This window comes from Etheostoma spectabile, unplaced genomic scaffold (genome assembly GCF_008692095.1).
Source record: "Etheostoma spectabile isolate EspeVRDwgs_2016 unplaced genomic scaffold, UIUC_Espe_1.0 scaffold00569332, whole genome shotgun sequence".
Classification (NCBI taxonomy): domain Eukaryota; kingdom Metazoa; phylum Chordata; class Actinopteri; order Perciformes; family Percidae; genus Etheostoma; species Etheostoma spectabile.
This window is the reverse complement of record NW_022605067.1, coordinates 1-15,289: the sequence shown is the minus strand read 5'-3', so window position 1 is coordinate 15,289 and position 15,289 is coordinate 1. Positions and strand designations below refer to the sequence as shown.

Below are 15,289 nucleotides of genomic sequence, written 5' to 3'. Positions count from 1 at the left end.
CTGGTTTTAAATGGGAAAGTCACTGTTTTCACTGCCGCTCACAGGTATCACCTGTAGCTCATGGCAGTGGCTCATTTTCCTCATGAATACATGCAGATGCTCTTTTTAAGCAAGACTAGGTACGTAGGGATGTAGATGAAATACCCCCGTCATTGCCCTTTCCTATGAACTGCGTCAGTATGAATAAATGAGGGGTGCCTTTTTTGCACGTTGCCCAACATCCTGCTGTTTGGCTCTGTGCGCTGCCCTGCTCAATCTGTGCTAAACGCCTGATCCTGCCTCTTCACAGAGCATTGTGCGCGTGGGTTTCACGACCGGCGACTGCAGTACATGGAGCACCACAGCTGAGGGGTGGAGGTGGAGCAGACCTGGAGACCGGATCCTGGATATAGGTGAGTTGGCTGTATGGATTGAATCGGCTGACACATCAAAGCTCATGATCAGGGTCACTGGTATCCCCAGTTTTGATGATGTGTATAATAAAAGGAATGGTTATCAATGGCCCTTGAGCACGGCATTAATCCTGCATTCTCTAAATAGTTTAATTTTGGGTTTTCTTTGAGTTTTGCTTTGGATTCATTGCGTTAGTTTGTGTGGTGTGTGTTGTTGGCTAGATTAGTTTGGTATTAGTTGCGGGTATATACTACCCAGTGTTGCGAATTCCACTTGGAGGTTCCAACGTCGGACTCAATAGCTAAGGAATCACTCTAGCTTTGATTAAGTATACCAAAAAGATTTATTAATAAACAGAGCAATGCATTCCGGACAATAATTACGTGCACGGGTCTCTATGGAACATGACTAGCTCAGAGGTTCACAACAAAGGCCCCGTAACCAGTCACATGCAACGGTTTATAAAGCCGCCCTTAAGGAGTCCTATTGGTTCAAAGCGTCACAAGGCGGGTCATATCGCCATAGCACGTATTTCTATCTTGGCTGGGTGGGCGCGCCTTCCTGTTTACATTCTTCGGCAATGTGTGTGCGTGTGGTGGGGGTTGTTCCTGTGGAATTCCTTTGTTCCCCTCCATTTTGAGTGAACACGTGGCTTTCTGGTCTTACTGCATCCGGTTCACTTGTAAATGTAATGTTCTGCCAACAGGGTATCGCCCCCACCTGGATGCTAAGCACCAGTACACTTTCTCCCTCATTCAACGTCTGATATGAGTTTTTGTTTCATTAACTTATGCATAAGTTCATTCACAGTGTCTAAATATGATAACAATACCTGAGTACAATTTCTCACAATAATCACATACCTGAGTATAATTTCCCACAAATCCCCCTTTTTGCACCTGCTTGGTGCAAATCCTACTGTAAACAAGGAACTGTGTGAAAAACCTTTTAGAATTCATTTTAGTATAAAACGTGCAGCAAAGTTTAATATGGTAAAAACTATATCCCCCTTTTCACACCTGCAAAGGTGTGATCCTAACTCTCAATGTTGCCTATTGGACACCTGGTCCCCCCTGTCTTATTCACAAAGGGTGGGGTCTCTTGGCCACAGTGGTGTGTATGTGCGTGTGTGTGTCTATTCGTCTACAATATACAAGATAATGATCCTCCATCTCTTAGCCTAGACTAACTCTCCCTACTGTAACATACAAACACACACCGCACACACATATGAAACCCCGGGGACAAGAGACAGGGACCACCTTCTGTAACGTTACCAGGAAGCTCCTTTCCATTTGTTAATTGCCAGACGTGACCTGATCAACTCTTTTCAGTCAGAAGGTGGGGGGGGGAAATGGGGACAGTGGATGCATAATTTTCTAATCTGGTTCCTTCAGACATTTTAACTTTTTAAAACTCAACAATCCCAACAATCAATTCTGCTTCTGACATATTTGTAGAGCTGGATTATAACAAAATGTAACAGAGCATCTTATATTACAAAACAGAAGTATTGCAAACACCTTAATGTAACAAACAAACTATATCCTTATGACAACAAACTTAACTCATGACCAACCTGTCTTCATTTATGCTGAAATAATGCTTTTACCTTTTGACTTGAATGTATAATGTAAATCGCACACAATGTTTAAGCACATACAACATTTAAAATTTTCAACATTCCCTCTTCTGTCTAAGCTTTCGCAACACCACCTTTATGGAAATCCTATTCAGTGAACACATGATGACATGACAACGTCCCAGCATTAATCATGGAGCACCCCGGAATAAGGCATGGAGTTTTTGAACTCCCCCTTTTTTATCTCACTCTGTGAGACTAATGTTTACTCATCCTGTGGACAGATCAATGTACACATTAAATCACAGTACTTTGCAATACTGGATCTATTCCTACCAAATCATCTTTTAACACTTCATTGAAAATGTGAGGATTATGATTAATCCATCTGTATTAACCTAGTTGTCACCGATCTTGCTTGAACTATAACAGGAATTTAATGAAAATGTTACAAAATTTATAAGGCCCTACAAAATGTAATTTTCCCTACCAAATTGCTTATACCTTTGAGACATGTCTTAACCCTTTAAACATGTCTGTTTACATGAACTTTCCTAATTTGCAGAGTATAAGTTGTTGTTCCCAGTATTTTATGTGTGTTTGTTTTTAGATTGAGAGTCTGTACAACAACCTGCCCTTCCACTGTGCATCTGAAGTACCAGAACCAGGACGGTCTCTCGCTCCCCCCTTCTCCTTATCAGTCCATCTTCTCATCGTTGGTCTGTATCTCAGTCTTTTTGTTTATGGTGTAGCAGGCCACATGGTTGACCCCTGGAGAGCCCTCTCACCTTAGCATCAGCAAGGCCCCAGCCAGAGTATGCAGACCTCACTCCTTGCTCCATGGTCCAGCACAGCACACTCACAGATGTTGTAAATATTATCAAACATTTGGCCCTGGTCCACTTTCAAGTCAGTTTTGGGCCAAAAATCGCAGCCAGACCATAAAGCTTTATGGTCTTCAGCTGTGCTGTGGTCTGAGGTGCTGTGATGGTTGTTGTTGGTCTTCTGGTCCAGTTTGTCTCTGATCCCGCAGCTGGAGGAGCGAGATGGACCTTGTTCTGACACAACGAGGCACTATGTGGCACAAAACAGAACTCCAAAAAGCATTATCTTTTCTTTTATCAATACTCATTCAGTGTATGTCACTCATGTCACTCAAATAACATTTCTTTCCCTCTTGCTGGTTTAACTCTGTAAAATCCTCACAAACATCCTAAAGAGAAACTAGTTTTGGAACTTATCTCCTCCAAGCTTCAGTTTACATTACGGGTTATGTTTCTGCACAAATTAAAACAAAATCTTAGAGTAGTCTTAATATCCTTAATGCTATGGACACTGTATTATTGCTACTGCATCTCTCCTTCTGAGTTATGTCTCCTACAGCATTCCTATTCCTAATTATGTATTCGTTTTAGCCATTAACACTCTGTCTTGCATCTTGATCTCAAAAGCAACAAAACAAAAGGTTCAAAAAGAAAAGAATCACCCAAATAAAATATTTCCACATCAACTCAATAGTTTAAACAGTTTGTCATGTAAAAACTCAAAATACAAACAAAATCCACAAACAAAATTAAGCTTCACTAAAAGCTCATTTTAACACCACATCAAATACACATAGAATGGAATCCTATATCAGCCTAGACTGGTTTCAATCTTATCTCAACCAATAAACTTAGATGACTTATAACAAAAAGAATGTTTCTTTAATTTTCTATTTTTAAGTTGCAACAAAAATTTGTACTAATCAATGTGTAATGTGTTCTTTTATGACCTGTAGTCCTAGTAACAGTAGAACCAACTTTATCACCTAGTGGTTCAATCTATCCAATTTGTTACCTGATATGAGAACATAAAAAAGTCTTAATCTATGACATTAATGTCAAAAACGTTACTACAGTAGAGTCAGTCATATTAATAGTAAGAAATTTCATCATTTCACTGTTCCAAGTTTAAAGTCCCAATTCCAAACTGTAAATCTTTGTATTTCTATTATCAACCCAATTCCCCTAAAATGTTTCCCAAGCATGAAAAGTATCACAAAGTACTGTAAAGGTAACAAAATAAGAAGCCTCATATTTTTCTTAAACTGGAAAATGATCAAAGCCATTTTCTATTAATCAACTAAGTAATTGAATCAATTACCACTTTCATGTGAATATTTTTAGATCAATGCATGGATCACACATTGGATTGACTACTTTTATATCTTTGTTTTTTTTTTTGTTTTTAAACCGAATGTTCCCTCATTTAAATCTCAATTATTTTTCTTAAAACGTTACACTATTTCCCTCTTTTTCCTAGTTGGAGTTTTCTCAGCCTCCCCAAGTACCACTAAGATCTGACAGGACATATTACTATAATTTTGATCCATCTCCTAATTGCAGACATACAACAAATAAACAAGACAAGACATACAGACATACATTTAAACATATACCAACTATACCCAATCTGAAAAGTGAGCCATTAATAGTGTTGAATTCTCACCGGCTATGTCCCTCCATAAAATGCACTAAACTTTCTATTTCTTTTTTCTTACTTTTTCCTTGTGAAATCATATACCCTTGTTTCTATATAACCCACTTTTCCTTCTTTCCCTCATTCTTACAACACCCTCTCTCTTTGTCTCTTTCTGTATGTTTTTTTTTATGAGCTAGCCTCTGAGCCTGGCTGCATTTGTTGTCTCAATGCAGAATCCTGATATTTTACTGTCCCTTCGCTCTTGCCTTGCAGCAGCTGTCTGTGAGTGAAGAGAGGCTGAGGGCTCTGAAGCACTGGGACACGCATTTTCTCTTCTTCCTCTGAACCATTTATCAACTCGGTGGTATCTTTGCTCACAATCACTGCCCCTTTATGTATGTTTACTGTTGGTTAAATGCCATGTGTGCCAACCGGAGACTATTGTGGCAGTCTTATGTGTAGATTTACTACAAACTAACTCTTCATTCTAACCCCAACCGGCCCGTCAGACACCGCCTCCCAAGAGCCTGGGTCTGACCGAGGTTTCTGCCTATAAGGAAGTTTTTCCTCGCCACTGTCGCACTGTTGCTTGCTCTGGAGGAAAAACTGGAACTGTTGGTCCTTGTGGATTCTGGAGTGTGGTCTAGACCTGCTCTATCTGTAAAGTGTCTTGAGATAACTCTTGTTGTGATTTGATACTATAAATAAATTGAATTGAAATTGAATTGAATTTACTGGAAGTGACTGATCATTTTCTGTCCCTGTGTTTTATCACCCTGTCTTCCTTACCTTGTGTCCTAGTGTCCCTTATGGGGTGTGCTGCTCCCTGTATGAGCATTAAAAGACAGTGGAGAACAGCATGTTTATCTACTACATTTCATTATTTATTTCTCAATTTGGCACATAATATGAGATTTCAGTTTTGGCATTGTCCTCTAATTCAGTTATATCATCCTGTAATTTGATTCTATTTCCCACATTATCAGTCCCGCCCCTATTCCCAGCATGACACAATTTATCACTACTATTCTTCTCCTGAGCCCCATTTCTTTTAGGCTTGGTGCCCTCTGTCCAGACTGAGGACTGTCTGGACTTCCTAAGCAGCGCTTAAGTAATTCCTGCATTTTTTGAATCAAATTGTGTGTCCGCTAAAGTGCGGGTTGGAGGATCTGCTGGGGCACAATGTGTCAGGTGATGCCAAGGTGCGCCCAATTTACCTTTGACCTGGACCGTTTGTGAAGTAAACTCCTTCACTTTGGACCAGTCCACCTGGGGTTGGCCCACTTCCTCTTGTGGACCTTAACCCTGACCCAGCCTCCTACCTTAATGGTCTGCCTCTCGTTCTGAGTGGGTGCTGGCTTCTTTCTCCACCTGGGTAGAGAGGGCTGAGACCAAATAGGTTAGTTCATTCATATAGGCAGACATTTTCACCTGTTTTACATCCAATAATGGCATATGACCTCCATCATTGGGTGAACCTGACATTGGTCTGCCAGGCAAGATCCTGTGGGGGGAGGTGCGTCTCTCCCCCTTTTGCAGCTCTCATGGCCATGAGTGCCAAGGGAAGGGCCTCCACCCACACCATCCTGCTCCCATGGCAGACCTTGGCTATCTTAACCTGCAATGTTTGGTTGGCCCTTTCCACTAGTCCCTGGGACTGTGGATGGTAAACCGACCCGAATGAGTGTGTGATCCCCAGAGCAGCCTCAACTTCTCTCAACAACTGGTTGTTAAAATGGGTGCCATTATCTGACCTGATTCGTCTTGGAATGCCATATCGTGGTATCAGTTCAGTTTTTAACCATTTTACTACAGTCTTTCCATCTTCATGTCTAGCTGGGATAGCTTCTACCCACCTAGAAAATCTGTCTACCATTACCAAATCTATACTGATGTCTTGGAAACAGGCTGTTGGAACCGGGAAAGAGCCCATCGGCGTGGTGAGGGCAACATGAGGATCAGGAACCGGGTGCACTGCTGGAATGGTGACATCGTCGGAGCCAATAAACAATCTGGTGCAGGGGAACTGGTGGCGGGGTTGTCAGCGTCATGAGTCTCACAGGGTCTTGGAGTGTGGAGGGCGGCACTTCTACTGAGATGTGGGTCCCCTGGGAGTTCATCCATCCAAACTTGCACACTAAGTCCCTCCTGAGTAGCTTAACTGGGCAGGAGGGAGACATCAGGAAGGAGTGGGAGAACCTGCTGTTGTTGGTACTGGACTGTGAGTGGTTCCGTAAAGGACTGGTCTAGAGGTTTGCCTGTGACCCCTTTAATGGATTGAGTCCTGTTGGAGAGAGAGACCCCTGAATTTACACATGAAAAGGTGGCGCCAGTATCAGCCAACATGATATAACTGTGTCCATTGATTGTCAGAGTGATGAGGGGCTCGGCACTCAAGGGGAAGTGAGTGGTGCCGTTGTTGTCAGAGAGTCATTGTGGTGGTGGGTGATAACCCTGCTGGGTCATCCACTGTGCCAGGGCTTGGTTAGCAACTGGGCGGCCACGGCTGTGGCGGTTGTTGAGATTGCGGGGCTGCTGCCTGTGCCCCAAAGTTCTGGCTCTTTTCGGGCTGCGGTTGTGTCTGGCAGTCCCTGGCATAATGTCCGGGTTGTCCACAGTTGTAGCAGTAATATGTGGTTCCTCCTTGTACAGGTCCTCTCCGCCCCCTGCCTCTAGGGGGGCCTCGGTCTCTTCCTCCTCTTCCTCTATTTGGCCAGGGTGTTTGCCACTGTGTAGATTGTACCTGTGGTGGCCAGGGCGGTTGTGGTTGAGGGGGCCAGGGAACTTGTGGTGGGGGCCCCATCATCTGGGCCATAGCATAGACGGCTTCGGGGGTCACCTGGACCATTGGGGCTTGTGTCACGTGGGTGAATGGTTGTTGCTTTGTCTGGTCTTGTGATGGTTCTCTCCAAGGTTGTATGGAGGAGGTGGGGTGGTTTGTGAAGTTGTCAATTCTGGGAACCTACGTCTTCAACAGCAGCACACAGTCGGACCAGAGGCTTGGTCAATTATCAACGCTTCACTCGGGGTCACACAATCACTCTTTTCAAACTTTTACAATTTTATCTCTGACAAATACATACAGATACATTACTTTTTCAACACGTGGTGACTCACCTTGTGGATGAAGCCACCACAACGAACACTGGCTCGCTGTGCTGCGGTCTTCCCTCATCAGTATAGGACTTGCAGCGAATCAATCTACCGACAAGTTTATCGAAACACCCAGAAAGCTCCAATAATTGAATCGTCTACGCATCCCAGATGCTTCAAATCTCTTATCTCTACATCCGCTGAGAACTGCCCAGAGGTGGGTAGTAACGAGTTACATTTACTCCGTTACATTTACTTGAGTAAGTTTTTGAAAAAATTGTACTTCTAGGAGTAGTTTTAAATCACTATACTTAGAGTAGATTAGTGAAAAATAAACTGTACTCTTTTTAGGTTACATACAGTATGTTTTACACATGCAGTATCCATCCAAATTTGGTGTGACAAGTCTCTCAAGTAAGCTATTTTGTAATTAATAATTTATTTTATTGATTGGATGAACTATAATTTGCCTAAAGATAATTATTTTTATCTTTGGCAGTCTGATTGATGCTTGTGTTAAGAAATAAATCAGACGTTACTCAACAGTTACTCACTACTTGAGTAGTTTTTCGTCAAGTACTTTTTTACTTTCACTCAAGTAATTATTTGGATGACTACTTTTACTTTTACTTGAGTCATATTACTCTGAAGTAACAGTACTTTTACTTGAGTACAATTTTTGGCTACTCTACCCACCTCTGGAACTGCCTTATGGGCCGGTTCTCCTCTAAGACAAACACTGACACGTGGGCGCTGCAAACTTCCCCTCACAGTAACACTGCGGGTTTATCGTATTACTCACACCACGTGCTCCAAAGAATTTTATGGAATCGTCATTATCTCATTCGCTGAACTCAGTCTTATGGACCGAGACTCCAAAATGGTGAACGCTGGCTCTGTACGCGCCGAGACCTCCCTCGGCATGTAGGTCGATCACTCCTACCTGGCAAGTTTTGAATCCCTCGCGTACAGTAACTCTAATGGAATCACCTTATGAACACTGGCCCGCTATCGCGTTTCAGGCCTTCTCCAATTAGTAATTCTATTAACCCTTGTGTTGTCTTCCCGTCAACCATGAATTTCTTTTCACTTTTTCAATGTTGTGGGCGCTTTATTTTTAAATGTTTTTTCCTAAGTTAAAAAACTTAAAATGGGTCAAATTTGACCAGGACAACATGAGGGTTAAGCAAGTCTACTAACAGGTTTATCGAACCTCAACACACAGCGTGGCTCCATACAATTATGGAATCATATTTTATCAACTCATGCATCCTTCTAAATCGTCTACGCATCCCAGATGCTTACTCTCACACTTTCATTCATTCATCAGAGAAAATGGAATGCATTGCTCTATGTCCACAAAAACACTAATATTTTTAGTCTATATTTTTTTTTTTACATAATGTACTCACCCGGAGGTCTGATCACTTTAATTTGGTTTATACTATTATACAATATGCTGAATTTGATGAAACAGGTTTCAGCTTACCCTTTTTTAGAGAGCTCCCTGTGACCATTCCTCCGCGGTTTGCACAAAATGCCTCCTCTGTCTCGTTCCGGCAGACGTGGACTGTCCGTGGAATCTGGACCCGGAGTTAAACAACTTCTAATCCTGATTCCGTGGAATTCCTAAGTTTAACCACTGCTCGAAAACCATCCTCTGCTACCAAATTTGTTGCGAATTCCACTTGGAGGGTCCAAACGTCGGGACTCAAATAGCTAAGGAATCACTCTAGCTTTGATTAAGTATACCAAAAAGATTTATTAATAAAACAAGCAATGCATTCCGGACATAATTACGTGCACGGGTCTCTATGGAACATGACTAGCTCAGAGGTTCACAACAAAGGCCCGTAACAGTCACATGCAACGGTTATAAAGCCGCCTTTAAGGGAGTCCTATTGTTAAAAGCGTCACAAGGCGGGTCATATCGCCATAGCAACTGTATTTCTATTGGCTGGGTGGGCGCGACTTCCTGTTTACATTCTTCGGCAATGTGTGTGCGTGTGTTGGGGGGTTGTTTCCTGTGGGAATTCCTTTGTTCCCCTCCATTTTGAGTGAACACGTGGCTTTCTGGTCTTACTGCATCCGGTTCACTTGTAAATGTAATGTTCTGCCAACAGGGTATCGCCCCCACCTGGATGCTAAGCAACAGTACACTTTCTCCCTCATTCAACGTCTGATATGAGTTTTGTTTCATTAACTTATGCATAAGTTCATTCACAGTGTCTAAATATGATAACAATACCTGAGTACAATTTCTCACAATAATTCACAATACCTGAGTATAATTTCCCACACAGCACCATGTTTAATGTCCTTTAGTGTCCCTTATGAAACAATTACATGTTGACGGAGTTGATGGAAATATTATAGTTAAAAAGCTAAAACTGATACAAGTTACGTTCATTTTGTGTTCATTTTGTGTTCATTTGTTCGTTTTTTTAACCTGGCAATATAGTTTCAGTGTGGCTTCAATTTTCTGAAACCAATGTTTCTTGAAGGTCTTAATTTCAGTTTTAGTCTTTCTGTTTATCAAGATGAGATCCAGACTCAGTTGTAGGATTCTAAGAGTAATGCTGTTCTGAAGCATCTATCCTGGAAATGCACTTCCGTTGATCCAGACTCGAAGAACACAGATAAAACAGCACAGATAGAAATCATCAATGTGAAATAAACAGTGTGTTCAGTTAGGACCCCATCGCTTATAGCAAAAAGCTAGGTTTTTATGAAAATGTGTTTTTCGGTGCTTTATAGTAACCGTAAAGTGCCTGACTTACTGTTTGCAGATGTCCCATTGTCAGTGGGGCTAGTGGAGCCCCATTCACACCCTCTGCATCTCAACACCATCGAGTTCCTCTGGGATCCTGTCAAGAACGCTTCTGTTTTCATCCAGGTACAGCTGACCGCTCCATTCTGGTCACGCGTCTGGGGGAGTCTTTAACGTCTACATCACATTAAACCTATGGTCATCAAACCCCACCTTGGTCATGTTTTCTCAGGTCAACTGCATCAGCACCGAGTTCACCCCCGGAAGCACGGCGGGGAGAAAGGAGTGCCCTTCCGTATCCAGGTGGACACATTCACCACCAATGAGCACGGGGAATACATGGAACATGTCCATTCATCCAGCTGCCAGGTCAAAGTCTTCAAGGTATGAGTACTACTTGCCTGCCTATCCTCATCAAACGTGTGTAAAGTTATGCTCTACTTTAATAATCATCACATTATACTATGATCACAATACCAAAACCACATTCAATACATCCCAGCAACAATGTCAATAGAGACATAACAACATTCAAAACTCAACACTTCACATTGTTTTAATTCCACTCGTGGACACAGACATATTTCATTATTAAACCACAAATTATTGGCTATATCACAATACAGTTCCATGGTTGGAAAGGAAACAAAATCTTATTTCCCCAGCCCCTTTCTCAGATAATACAACACGCAGAAATAGATAGACTGTTGATCAGTGGATTTTACATAGACTAGAGAAAGACCCAAAAATTAGATTTAAAGCCAGAAACCAAAAGACAGACTGAAATATCCATTTGCGTTAACGCTGTATTTGCATTGAAGTTCCTTCCGTGATCCTTATTTTCTGAACTAAAATGAAACACAGGACCTGGTTTAAATTATTCACAGAATGCCGAGATAAACACATATGCACATGACATACAAAAAAACCAAATGCAATTCTGTGTTTTTGATATTTTATAAACCACTTCTAATGTAGATGTGATTTTGTTGTTGTTGGGAAGCCTAAAGGAGCTGATCGCAAACTGAAGACGGACAGGGAGAAGATTGCTAAAAAGGCCCCGCAGGACCGAGAGAGGTACCAGCCGTCCCAGGACAACACGCTGCTGAGAGAGGTGCGTAGAGGACCTCTGTTTGCTGTTTTTCTGTCAGTAGCACTGGACGGGTGTAAGTGCATTGATCCCACAGCGGTAAACTCCTGTGTGGTATTTATCTGATCTCATGAGCGCTCAAGCCATGCCGACGTTTTATTGCTGTCCCAGTGTTTTCCTCCTCTCACGTTACACTTTAAACCAGCCCGTCACTACATGTTAATATGTTGCTTCGCTCCTTTTGGAGTGTGCTCCTTCGGTGCTGAGCCTTGTCAATGATTGGACGACCCATGGTGCATCACTTTAGTGTCTTTGAACATCACGTGACTTGGCACTTTCAGTTAACTCTTGTGTTAATCTGGTTTGTCATTCATCTGGATAGAAAACTAACGAAGCTAGGAACCTTTAAATAAGAGATCACTGAACACCAGTGCTGAAAGAAGTACTTCTATCCTTTACTGAATACTACAAGTAATACAGGAACGTCTGTAAAAAAGGATTCCAGGTACTTATTATGTTAGCTTGACCTCTTTCAGAGCGCTGAGAGGGTTTACTATTTATATACTGTTGGTTGGTTTGTCCATAGATCATGTTCTGTAAAATTGGTAATTTGTTTTGCATGCACAATCTGTATTAGTCACATAGAGTAAAAAGTTTAACGTTTCTCGCTATAAAGCGGTATAAAATGGAACCACTGAACTTAGGTGAAACGAATAGACATAGTTCTCAGGGAGAAGTACATTTTTTATCTCAGAACAAATTTCATATTTCTCTATTATTGTCTTCTGATGAACGAAAAGATGTTCGATTATAGTAGCTCCAAACTGATCCCAAATGATCAATGCTTTGTCTTTGGCATTGTTTTTATTCTTTTATATTCTGAGCTTCTGCTTGTACCCCTGTGTGTACGGTACTGTGTGTACATTACTGTACACACAGTACTGTACACACAGTACTGTACCCTGCATCTCAAAAACTTGTCCTCTGTCTCTGTGAAACTGTAGTTCTTGTTCTTAGTTGATATGAACCTGCAACCAGTCCAAATCTATTGAGCAGCCAGTACTGTAACAAAGTGAAAGCCCAATGTTCAGGGCCATACAATGAGTTCATTGTACAGTATACAGCCCACACTGCACTGTACTACAGTATACTACTAAAAAGGACACGAATCAAAGAAGTAAACATGTGATCAATGTGCTTCTTCTTGTCTTTGAGCTGGGTCAGGCACTTTGTCCATCACGAGCAACATTCCCCCTCCTGAGGCAACCTGTTTGCTCTCTGAACCGGCCTTTATTGGTTGTGTCACAACATTTGAAACAAGTAAAATCAATTTTGAGTGGTTTGTGTTCAATCAATGCCACGTGTTCTCTATTTGCATTTGATTGTTGCCACTTGTGTTTACCGGTATGGATGACAATGTGCATTAGAGTACACAATGTGTTTGGAGAGATCTGCTGCTTGGGTTTTACCATGTGAAATGCTTTAAGGCAGAGATCTTCAGGGGGTCCTAGGGGGTCCTTAGAGTTAGTGAAGGGGGGGCTGCTAAATTATTTTAAAGGAATATGTCTTGGAAATATGTCTTCAAAAAATAAAAATGTCTGAAAAACAATTATTTGAATCCAACATCAATAGCAAAGATATTTTCACATTTAAGACAAAGATAAATTGGCCTATTTTTGAAAAACATGTTTACATATTGAAAATAAGCTTACTATATAAGGTAGCAACTATGGTAGGTATACAGTTAAGCTTAAAGATTCACTGTGCTTCCACATGTATGTTTAACGTTAAAACATGAAGTATAAATAATTTCCATTTATTTTTATCCATTGGGCCAAGTTTAATCTGCAACTCAATGTACACAATGTATTCTGTAGGGGGTCCCTACTCTGTCTCGTTTTCAGCTAAGGGGTCCCTGGTCTAAAAAAGTTGAAGATCCCTGGTTTAAGGTATTGACAACAGACTGCACAATTAGCTAAATGAATCCAGAGAGCTTTGTTCAGCAAACGGGTTTTTTAGTGTTTTAGCAATTGAGAAAAACTGTAATCCTTGTAGGTTTCGTCATTTGATCATTTTATCTGTTGTTATAAAAATACTGATAAGTGCAGCTTTAATAGGGTTTCCATAATGTTTAGTTTTAGAAATGTCACTCATGTAGTCTCTGTGCTAAGATATGTCAGAATCATAATCCAAAAAGCGCGTTTTCTCTAGTGTTCCCCTTGGCCCGATGCCCTGACTGTCACCAGCCACAGCAGCCAGCAGCAGCAGCACTCCATCACCAGTTTACCACGGCTCAACTTCTGTTCTTTCCCCGATGGGTGAGTCAGCATTTGGCATCGACCTAATTCATAGAGCTCTGTAGGAAAACTGTAGGTTAATGTCCAGGTGGACTAAAGGTTACAGAGGCTGTGAAATCTGGAAATGGTCTTTCTAGGCTTGGGGTTGGTCAGTGTACCCGTGGTGTTACACTAACAATGGTAACAGCTCCCTCTATGGGTGCCCACCAGGATGACTCAATTCGTCCTGGGCTGTACGACAGTGGTTGACAAACAAGGGGTATATGACACCCAGTGAGTACCCAGTGGGAACGTGGAAAGATAGCCGAGTAGCTCAACTAACGGCATTTGTAAATTTAGAAATTATGATTTGATTCAAAGAATATATTCACATCTTCAGTCAACTGTAACACCTGAACACAAACACTACACTGTTCAAATTATTAGTGATAAGTACTGGATAAATGGTTGAATAGTTAAAAGTCACCTTGGTCAAATATTCAGCTTCATGTAGGCTAGTGCTAGCACCATTGCTAGTCTCCCATTGCCAGACCTTCCTCCACAGCCCCGCACAGAAAGGTCTTGCTAGTCCACACAGCATTCTGGGATGGGTGAACAACATGTTCTGGTTTGTTGGCATTTCTTTAAACCAATCACAATCATCTTGGGTGGTGCTAAGCACCACAGTGCTGCTGCTAATGGTCTCTAGGAAGGAAGTTGTTTTGGTGGAACATGTGTATGTTCAGTAGTCGTCAACAGAAAACTCCGATTGGACAGATAGTCTAGCTAGCTCTCTGGATTTACCCTGCAGAGATCTGAGGACCAGGTAACCATAGTCCTCCGAGTGGACAGATAGTCTAGCTAGCTGTCTGGATTTACCCTGCAGAGATCTGAGGACCAGGTAACCATAGTCCTCATGAATCCACCAGAGGTTACAACGCCAACACAGAGACAGAGGACGGGGACAGACATCTGGCTGAAAAGAAGGACATCTGGCGGAATATGAACAATATCCACCTTTATAAAGGCCTAAAATTACTACTTACACTTTTATGTTCCCTATATCTGTCTTTTATTCTCTGTAAAGCGTCCTTGAGTGTTAGAAAGGCGCTGTTAAATAAAATGTATTATTATTATTATTATTATAAATAGCATTATGAAGGGGTACCAGTTCATCAGACAAAACTGTGTGGGCACTTTGTTTTTTTCAGTAGATTGACAGAATGATGTCAACAGGGAAGTACAATCAAAACCCAGAAATGATCGCTCCAATCTCTTCTTTCTTCTCTGTACATTTCTGTAGTAATTCTTCTCCAAACCAGCATGGGAGCTGCTATTGCCCGGCTGCTCTGAGGTACGTTATAAGAACTTTGATATTCCTTTAGGCCATTATTGGGAGACAGTGGATGCTGTGCTGCTATAATCAATTCAGGGGCTCTTCTTCTTTTTGACATGTAGCACCTTCTGCCGTCGACCCGCCGCAGGATGCCCAGCAGTGGCTGCACCGACACAGGTTCTCTCCTTTCTCAAGGCTCTTCTGCAGCTTCTCAGGTAACAGGGTAAAAAAAAACAATCATTCACCGAATATTTCTGAGCAGGAACGAAGCAGAATAGATCTTCTG

The 15,289-nt window shown here is 41.8% G+C and overlaps 1 pseudogene; it reads left to right on the top strand.

The window, feature by feature from the left end:
- The first annotated feature begins 289 nt into the window (after positions 1-289).
- On the top strand, positions 290-15,218 carry LOC116684822 (transcription factor CP2-like protein 1; annotated as a pseudogene).
- The last annotated feature ends 71 nt before the right edge of the window (positions 15,219-15,289 follow it).